Source organism: Pan troglodytes, chromosome X (genome assembly GCF_028858775.2).
Source record: "Pan troglodytes isolate AG18354 chromosome X, NHGRI_mPanTro3-v2.0_pri, whole genome shotgun sequence".
NCBI classification, from domain to species: Eukaryota; Metazoa; Chordata; class Mammalia; order Primates; family Hominidae; genus Pan; species Pan troglodytes.
In genome coordinates, this window is record NC_072421.2 from 121,668,387 (window position 1) to 121,679,006 (window position 10,620).

The window sequence follows — 10,620 nt, forward strand, 5'->3', positions numbered from 1 at the left end:
TCTCAAGTGATCCTTCCATCTCAGCCTCCCAAAATGCTGGGATTACAGGAGTGAGCCACTGCACCTGGCTAATTTGTCCAATTTTAATTGAGTTGTTTTTCTTTTTGTTCTTGAGGTTTAAGCATTTTTTTGGTTTATTCTGGATACTACACTATTATCAGATACATAATTTAAAAATATATTTCGGCCGGGTGCGGTGGCTCACACCTGTAATCCCAGCACTTTGGGAGGCCAAGGCGGGTGGATCACCTGAGGTCAGGAGTTGGAGACCAGCCTGACAAACATGGAGAAACCCCGTCTCTACTAAAAATAGAAAATTAGCCGGGCACAGTGGCACGTGCCTGTAATCCCAGCTACTCGGGAGGCTGAGGCAGGAGACTCGCTTGAACCCAGGAGGTGGAGGTTGTGGTGAGTCGAGATTGTGCCATTGCACTCCAGCCTGGGCAACAAGAGTGAAACAAACAAATAACAAAAACAAAAACAAAAATATATATTTTTTCCATTTAATATTAACAGGTTCTCCTTTTACTTTTTTGATGGTGTCCCTTGAAGCACAGAAGTTTTTTATTGTGATGAAGTCCAAATTATCTATTTTTTCTTTTGTTGCTTGTGCTTTTGGTGTCACATCTAAGAAACCATTGCCAATGAACATTAACATATACCCTTATGCTTTCTTCTAAAAGTTTTAAGATTTTGAGCCTGGGCACAATGGCTCATGCCTGTAATCCCAGCACTTTGGGAGGCTGAGGCAGGAGGATCGTTTGAGCCTGGGAGTTCGAGGCTGCAGTGAGCTATGATCATACCACTGCACTCCAGCCTGGGCTACATAGCAAGAATATCTTTTGGTCATTGATGTACTTTGAGTTAATTTTTGTATATATTCTGAAGTAGGGGTCCAACTTTATTCTTTTGCATATGAATATCCACTTGTCCCAGCACCATTTGATGAAGAGACAATTGTCTCCCTATTGAATGATTTGGCATCCTCGTTGAAAATTAATTGGCCATAGATGTATGGGCTTATTTCTATATGCTTAATTCTATTCCACTGCTCTGTATGTATATCTTTATGCCAGTACCACACTGTTTTTAATTATTGTAGCTTTGTATTATGACTTAAAATAGGAAAGTGTGAGTCTTCTTTGTTTTAATTTTCAAGATTGTTTTGTTTTTTTCAGGGTCCCATGCAATTCCATATGAACTCAATAACTGACTTTTTCTTTTGCTTTTTTTTTTCTTTCTTTTTTTGGGTGAGGGGGTGGGGACGGGGTCTCACTCTGTTGCCCAGGCTGGAGTACAGTGGCACGATCATGGCTCGTTGCAGCTTCAACCTCCCTGGCTCAAGCCATCCTCCCACCTCAGCCTCCTGAGTAGGTGGGACCACAGATGCACACCACCACACCCAGCTAATTTTTTATTTTTAGTAGAGATGAGGTCTCACTATGTTGCCCAGGCTGGGCTCAAATTCCTGGGCTCAAGTGATCCTCCTGCCTTGGCCTCCCAAAATGCCGTGACTTTTCTTTATCTGCTAAAAAGGCCATTGGAATTTTGATAGGAATTGCCTTGAATCTGTAGATCACTTTGAGTGGTATTGCCATCTCAAACAATATTATGTCTTCCAATCCATGCACACAGGAAGTCTTTCAATTTGTTTAGGGCTTCTTGGATTTCTTTCAGACATGTTTTGTAGTTTTCAGTTTACAAGTCTTTGACTTCCTTGGTAAAATTTACTTCTAGGCATTTTATTCTTTTGGATGCTATTGTACACAGAAATATTTTCTTAATTTCCTTTCAGGATTGTTCATTGCTAGTGTATAGAAATACAATTGATATTTGTATATTGATCTTGTATCTTGTGAATTTGCTGCATTCATTTGTTAGCTCAAGTACATTTTTTTCTGGAATCTTTGGAATTTTTTGCATATGGGATTATGTCATCTGTGAATAGAGATAATTTTATATCTTCCTTTCTACTTTGGATGCTGTTTTTTCTTCTTGTCCCATTGACCTGACTAGAACTTACAGTACAATGTTGAATGACCGTGGAAAGAGAGAGAGCCTTGTCTTATTCCTGAACTTAGGTGGGAAGCTTTCGGTCTTTCACTATTGAGGGTGATGTCAGTTGTGTGTTTTTCATAAATATCCTTTATCAGGTTGAGAAAATTTGATTCTAAATTTCTGAGAGTTTTTATCCTGAAAGGGTGTCAAATGCTTTTTCTGTGTCAATTGAGATGATCATGTGGATTTTTTCCTTCATTCGATTAATGTTGTGGTTTACCACGTTGATTAATTTTCTTATGTGAATCACTCTTGCTGTTGTAGGTAAAGCCTTCTTGGTCATGGCTTATAATCCTTTTAACATGCTGGAGAATCTGGTTTGTTAGTACTTCCTTGAGGATTTTTACATCTGTATTCATAAAGGATATTGGTCTGTAATTGTTTTTTCTTGTGATGTCTTTGGCTGTGGTTTCAGGGTAATGCTGTCTTCGTAGGATGAGTTAAGAAGTATTCCTTTTGCTTCTAGTTTTTGGAAGAAATTAAGAAGGATCAATGTTAATTCTTTAAATGTTTGGTAGCCTTCTTGGACTTGTTTTTGTTAGAAGGTGTTGGAAGGTGTTTGATTACTGATTCTCTTTACTTATTATAAATGTGTTCATATTTTTTATTTATTCTTAGGTCAGTTTTGGTAATTTGTGTCTTATTCATTTAAAAATATGTTTTCAACATATGGATGAAGTACCCTTTTCATCTCTGATCCTGTTTTGGTAATTTGTATGTTCTCTTTTTCTCTCTTTTTTTCTCGAATAATCTCACCAAAAGTTTGCCAGTTTTATTAATTACTCTTAAAAAAAACTTTTGGCTGGGCACGGTGGCTCACTCTTGTAATCTTAGCACTTTGGGAGGCCAAGGTGGGTGGATCGCCTGAGGTCAGGGGTTCGAGACCAGCCTGACCAACACAGTGAAACCCTGTCTCTACTAAAAATACAAAAATTAGCCGGGCGTGGTGGTGGGCGCCTATAATCCCAGCTACTTGGGAGGCTGAGGCAGGAGAATGGCTTGAACCCAGGAGGTTGCAGTGAGCCGAGATTGCGCCATTGCCCTCCAACCTGGGCAACAAGAGCAAAACTCCGTCTCAAAAAAAAACAAAAAGTTTGTCTTTGTTGATTTTCTCTGTTTTATGTATGGTTACTATGCCATTTATTTCTATTTGTTTTTGCTTTTATTTTCCTCCACCCTTTGGTTTTTGTTTTTCTGTTTATAGCTTCTTGAGGTGGATGCTTAATCCACTAATTTTCAGCCTTTCTTCTTTCTCTCTTTCTATATATTTGGCCAGGCAATATAAATTTGTCTTTTTTGTTATACATGTCTATTTATTAATGAAAAAGGAACGATCACCAACATTCATTTAAAAATAGGCAAAAGACATTAACAAACATTTTTCCAAAGAAGATATACAGGTGGCAAATAGACACAAAAAAATGGTCAATACCATAAGATACCAGAAAAATGCAATAAAATCACAGAAGGATGCTATTATACAGCTATTAAAACAACTAAAGTTAAAAAGACTAACCACACCAAGTATTGGCAAGAATGTAGAGAAACAGGAAGGCTCACATACTGTTGATGGGAATGCAAATGGTACAGTTAGGTTATAGTTTGGTAGTTTCTTTAAAAGTGAAGCATTCACATACACTGTACTATTGGAACAGGAGAAATAAAACATTTATGCATCTTAAGAATTATATGCCTATGTTCATAGTAGCATTATTTATAACAGCCCCAAACTGGAAAACATCCAATTATTTATCTGAATTGTGGCATATCCACAGAATAAATATTTCTCAGCAATACAAACGAACTATTCACATAAACAACATTGCTAAATCTTAAAATAATTATGCAGTATGAAAAACATTAGGAAAAGAGGAGTAAATATTTTATGATTCCATTCACATAAAATTCTAGAAAACACAAACTATTCTCTTGTACTGAAAGTAAATCACTGGACTCTTAAAGGCCTTGGAAAGTGCAGGCAGACTGTAAAACAGCATGAGTTGAATCATGAATATGTTCATGATCATGACTAGGGTGGTGTGTTAGCCCGTTTTCACACTGCAGATAAAGACATACCTGAGACTGGGCAATTTACCAGAGAAAGACGTTTAATTGGACTTACAGTTCCACATAGCTGGGGAAGTCTCACAATCCTGGCAGAAGTCAAGGAGGAGCAAGTCACATCTTATGTGGATGGAGGCAGGAAAAAAAGAGAGCTTGTGCAGGGAAACTCCTCTTTATAGAACCATCAGATCTTGTGAAACTTATTCACTATCATGAGAACAGCACGGGAAAGACTTGCCCCCATGATTCAATTACCTCCCACTGGGTCCCTCCCACAACACATGGGAATTCAAGATGAGATTTGGGTGGGGACACAGACAAACCATATCAAGTGGTTTCATGGACTTATATGACAAACTCTTCAAATTATACACCATAAATATATATATACTATGGCATGTCACTTATACATCAAGGAAGTTTGTAAAACATGTTTCAAAATAAAATACCTGATCTCCCACTTTTCTTTTTTCTTTCTTTCTTTTCTTTTTTTTTTTTTTTGAGATGGAGTGTCACTCTGTTGCCCAGGCTGGAGTGCAGTGGTGCTATCTTGGCTCACTGCAGCCCCCGCCTCCCGGGTTCAAGTGATTCTCCTGCCTCAGCCTCCCAAGTACCTGGGATTACAGGCGCCCACCACTATGCCTGGCTATTTTTTTTTTAATCTTTAGTAGAGATTGGGTTTCACCACGTTGGGCAGGCTGGTCTTGTACTCCTGACCTCAGGTGATCTGCCCCCGTTGGCCTCCCAAAGTGCTAAGATTATAGGCGTGAGCCACTGCGCCTGGCCTGATCTCCCACTTTTCAGAAACCAGAAGGCTTGGCATCCTCATGTTGACTGAACTGTCTTTTCCTTCAGGCTGGAGGAAGGGCAACCCTGCATCCATCAGTTCAGGAAATATCGGCAAGCACTGTAGGGTGCTGTGGTCTGAGACAATAGCAACACTGGTGGAAATCACAAGTCCTACATCCCTGTCCTGTAAGGCTTCTATTATCTGGAGTGCAGTGGTGCAATCTCAACTCATTGCAACCTCTGCCTCCCGGGTTCAAGCGATTCTTGTGTCTCAGCCTCCTGAGTAACTGGGATTACTGATGTGCACCACCACGCCTGGTTAATTTTTGTAGTAGAGATGGGGTTTTACCATGTTGGCCAGGCTGGTCTTGAACTCCTGGCCTCAAGTGATCTGCCTGCCTTGGCCTCCCAAAGTGCTGGGGTTACAGGTGTGAGCCACTGGGCCCAGCCAGACTTCTATTATCTTTATCCTTTTCCTGCTTCTACAGCAACAGACTTGACGTAAACAACCCAGAAAGTCAACAAGAATAAAAAAAACTAATTATTTTTGCTGACAATGACCTCAGCTATTGGTGATACACAGATTTCTAGGTCCTGTCACTTGCTCAAAGCCACAGTCACAGGAAGATTTGTAAATGCACTTTTATAAGGGGCACATTCCAGGTAGCTTGCTGCAGTCTCCACCATATCCAGTATTTCTGGACCAATTATAGTTCACGCCCGACTCCCATTGTCTTCTGAGTGACATCAGCCTATGGAATGTTTGATATCAGGGCATGTCTCCTTATAGAATCTTGTGAAAAACTTCTCAACAGTCCTGGGCATCATATGACATCCTCTAGGAACAATGGAACAAATTTGTCCTATTCCCCGAAGCACAGGTGCTTGTCATAATAGCTGGCTTTTCCTCAGGATAACCTCTAGTCTCACAGAAAGTATAGGCATCCAGGCCACAAATTAGAATAACCAAAACCTTGCATTGTTTCCTAGGAGATCTTAGGTAGCAAAACAAATATGACCAAAATCAGAATGAGAATTACTCTGTCATTTTACTTTTTCTGTAGAGGCCCAGAAAAGCTGTCCACTCCTTCATATAGAGTTCAAGTCTGTTTGCCACCCACCCCACATAGTAAACAAAACCCCAAGGTTACAGGTAGATTCAAATATAAGGCCTTTAGTGGTGGTGCCTGCCTGTAGTCCCAGCTACTCAGGAGGCTGAGGCATGATAATTGTTTGAGCCTGGGAGGTGGAGGTTGCAGTGAGCTGAAATCTCACCACTGCACTCCAGCCTGGATGACAGAGGGAGACCCTGTCTAAAAAAAAGTATATATATATATATATATATATAGAGAGAGAGAGAGAGAGAGAGAGAGAGAGAGAGAGAGCCTTTGTTAGTGCACAAACTGGAACAATGTGAGGCAGCCAGTTGCCAGGTGGTGACTTGGAGGCTGGAAGAATGACCAAGAGTCGTGTGAGACCAAGAATTTCCATGAAGGGAAGTCTTCTTCCAGCAGAACCCAGGCTGGGACCTCCTGACCAAAACTGGGTCAGATGTGTGCTGTGATCAGTCAGAAAAGAGAATGAATTTCCCCAGTAGGCTCAGACTGCTCAAGATTTCCTCCAAAGAAGAAAAGAACACACAGATGTCTGCCTTGCCTCAGAATATCAGGGTGACCAATGCCTACTGTGCAAGGTGGTAGAGGGGAGACGGTTTCTACCAAAGAAACTTGGAAGCATAAGGTTCAACTTCAGGCAGGTGGCTCCCTCCTAAAGGCTCTCCACTGCCACAATACTACAGAGACAGCACATTCTCTCTAGGACTAAGGCTCTTCTGAAGTGTGGACTTTCAGGAGCTAAAAGATGATAGATCTTGAAGGTAAACACTCTTCCACATTTGCTGCATTCATGAGGCCTCCACGTGTTATGACATTTTTGGTGATGAATGAGGCTGGTGCACTGGCTAAAGGAATTCCCACATTGGTTGCACTCATAAGGCCTTTCTCCAGTGTGAACCACCTGGTGTTGAATAAGGCCAGACTTTTGACTAAAGGACTTTCCATGCTGGCCACACTCATAAGGCCTTGCTCCAATATGAATTCTCCCATGTTGAATAAGTATGGAGGCCTTTCTCCAGTGTGAACTCTCTGCTGACTAAAGGATTTCCCACACTGGCCACACTCTTAAGGCTTGTTCTGGTGTGAATTCTTTGGTGTTGATTAAGAATGGCACTTTGACTACAAGAATTCCCACATTCACCACGTTTATAAGGTCTTTCTCCAGTGTGAACTCTTCAGGGTTTAACAAAAGTGGCTTTTTTGCTAAAAGATTTCCCACATTGGCTATCCTCATAAGGCCTTGCTCCAGTGTGTATTTTCTGGTGGTCAACAAGGCTGGAGTTTTGTCTAAATAATTTTCCACATTTGCTGCACTCATAAGGCCTTTTTTTAGCGTGGATTCTCTGATGGTCATTCAGGTGGGAGGTTTGGCTAAAGAATTGTCCACATTCATTGTATTCCGAGGGACTTTCCCCAGTATGCACTCTCTGGTGCTAAACAAGTGAGTACTTGCCACAGAAGGCTTCCCCACATTTGCCATTTTTTGTTTTGTTTTGTTTTTTGTTTTTGAGACAGACTTTCACTCTGTTGTCCAGGCTAGAGTGCAGTGGTGTGATGTCAGCTCACTGCAACCTTTGCCTCCTGGGTTCAAGCAATTCTCCTACCTCAGCCTCCCAAGTAGCTGGGACTACAGGTGCACACCACCACGCCTGGCTAATTTTTTTTTTTTTTTTTTGTATTTTTAGTAGAGACAGGGTTTCACCATATTGGCCAGGCTGGTCTCAAACTCCTGACCTCAGGTGATCCGCCCACCTCGGCCTCGAAAAGTGTTGGGATTACAGGTGTAAGCCACTGCACCCAGCCAGCTTTCCCACATTTGATACACTCATAAAGGCTTTGTCCAGTGTAAACTCTTAGACAGTGAACAGGAGTGCTTGTGCCTGGAAGCCTTCCCACACTGACCTGACTTGTAATGACTTTTTTGACTGTGAGTGTCCTCTCCACATTTGGTGATCGTGTTGGGCTTCTTAGTTTTAGGAAAGACCAGGGACCTAGAAGCCCCAAGATGGCTGGGAGGTCCTTCCCAACCTCGCATTTGCGGAAGGGCTTCCCTGACATATGGAAAAGGCAGTGCTTCACTTACGAGGCTCTGTCCATGTTCCTCTTCAAGGATTTCTTTGCACTGTGATGTTTCTGGTGCTGGTACTGGTTTGCACGTGCTCCAACCAAGTAAGGTTCCCGCCCAGGGAGATTAGCCAGAGGCAAGATATCTTTCAGGAATGGAACATATATCTCCCAGGGTTGAGTCTTCAGTGTGGATGGACCTGCCTTAAACTGTGACACTCCCACAGAAACATTCTGCTCAGAAGGTGTCTCTTCATCCTCTTTACCATGCCCACAACCCAATGAGGCTACTTTTACAAGAGGCACATTCCAACTAGTTTGCTGCAGGCTCCACCACGCCCAGTATTTCTGTACAAAATCCTGGGTAAAATACAAGTGCAAAGTTCTCCAGCATCACTTCAAGGTATAGGAGCCTCCAAGCCTCATCAGGAAGTCCCTACTCGTCCTGTGAGAAGTAAATGGCGATGTCCTCAAAGGTCATACAGCCCTTTGTGAGATTTATATGTTCTTCTGTAGTCATGGTAACCTGAGCCAGGGCCCTCAGTTCTGCCGCTGCCATTGGAACCTGTGGACGGTGCGGGACCTGGACCGGGACCGGGACAAGGACCAAGACCAGCGCGGTGACCCGAGCAAAGCTGTCACCCCCGCCGCCGCCGACCCCCATACCCGCCACTGTTTAGCAGGAGGGCCCCTCCCCTCGCCCCTTCCTGCCCTCTCGCCAAACGATGCACTCCCAAAGCTCTGACGGCCTGGATGGACTCAAGAGCTGCTAAAATGACTGTCACTGGAGCAATACCCTGTCTTTTTTTTTTTTTTTTTGAGACAGAGTCTCGCTCTGTCGCCCAGGCTGGAGTGCAATGGCGCGATCTCGGCTCACTGCAACCTCCGCCTCCTGGGTTCAAGCGATTCTCCTGACTCAGCCTGCCAAGTAGCTGGGATTACAGGCACCCACCACCACGCCCAGCTAATTTTTGTATTTTTAGTAGAGACGGGGTTTCACCATGTTGGTCAGGCTGGTCTCTAAATCCTGACCTCAGGTGATCCACCCGCCTCAGCCTCCCAAAGTGCTGGGATTACAGGCGTAAGCCACTGCGCCCGGCCTCTTTTGTATGGGTAAATAATGATCAAATATTGCAACTTTATACGGTTTATCCTAATATTTAAGGCTAAAAACTTGCTGTAAGCACTGGTATTTCCCATAAGTTAAAATATTGATGTTACAAAATTATTTCTTGTTGATGAGTGCATTTATTTATAGTAAAAGTGCAAATCAGGCATGGGAAAGATACACACCAGTTTTAGGATAGTACTTTAGAGAAGGAAGGGATGATGAAGGAATACAGATGTAACATTTTATTTCTTACAAATACAGCATTAAAATATAAATAAACATGTATAGCAAATACGGCAGGATAGTAACATCTGTTTAATTTTGTTAGTGGGTAAATCCCACAAGATTTTATACTTAGATTTTTTTATCATTCAGTTGAAAATATTTCTTATTTAATTATGATCTGTGATTTCTTTTTTTTCCCCTCAGGCCTGGCCTGGGAGAGCGTGTCGTCACCACATGGATCTATGATTTCTTTCTTTTTAAAAAGTCTTTGAGTTGTTTGGAAGTCTATTTTAAGACTTCTGAGCACATGGATATTTTCTAGTTATATTTGTGTGTGTGTGTGTGTGTGCGCGTGTGTTTGTATAAAAAGAGAAAAAGAGAGAGAGATGTGGTAACATCTCGCATTACATTTGGGAAATTTTGGTGAAGGGTATGCCATAATTCTTTTTTAGTATTCTTACAACTTTTCTATAACTCTAAAATTACGTCAAAATAAAAGTTTATAAAAAATAAAAAAATGCCTTCTCTGCAGACTCATGTTTAAAATAAAATTTGCTTCATATGACATTGATTTTTAAAATGCTATATTTTGTATGATCACAGCTGTAAATAGCCATCGCACTCCAGCCTGGGCAACATAGTGAGACCCCATCTTTAAAAACCAAGCAAACAAGGCCGAGTGTGGTGGCTCATGCCTGTAATCCCAGCACTGTGGGAGGCCGAGGTGGGCAGATAACTTGAGGTCAGGAGTTTGAGACCAGCCTGGCTAACATGGCAAAACCCCATCTCTACTAAAAATACAAAAATTAGCCAGGCATGGTGGCATGTGCCTGTAGTCCTAGCTACTTGGGAAGCTGAGGTATGAAAATCGCTTGAAACCGGGAGGTGGAGATTGCAATGAGCCAAGTTTGCACCACTGCACTCCAGCCTGGGTGACAGAGCGAGACCCTGTCTCAAAATAAAATAAAATAAAATAAAATCCAACCAAATAAATAAACAACCTTTTATTTTAAACTTTATCCTTTTAGTTCTTTCTTTTACAGTATATTTAAGGAATTGATATGCTAAAATACTCTAATACTCTTATATTTGATATTGAGTATTCCTCATGACTATTTCCAGTTATGGTGTATCTGATTCAGTCATCAAAATTAGCCTGTGTTTTTCCTATCTGGAGAAATGCATCATGTTATT

The 10,620-nt window shown here is 41.7% G+C and overlaps 1 pseudogene; it reads right to left on the reverse strand.

Annotated features, from left to right (window-relative positions):
• Window positions 1-6,678: 6,678 nt before the first annotated feature.
• LOC100613137 (zinc finger protein interacting with ribonucleoprotein K-like) lies at window positions 6,679-8,649 on the reverse strand (annotated as a pseudogene).
• Between the last annotated feature and the right edge of the window lie 1,971 nt (window positions 8,650-10,620).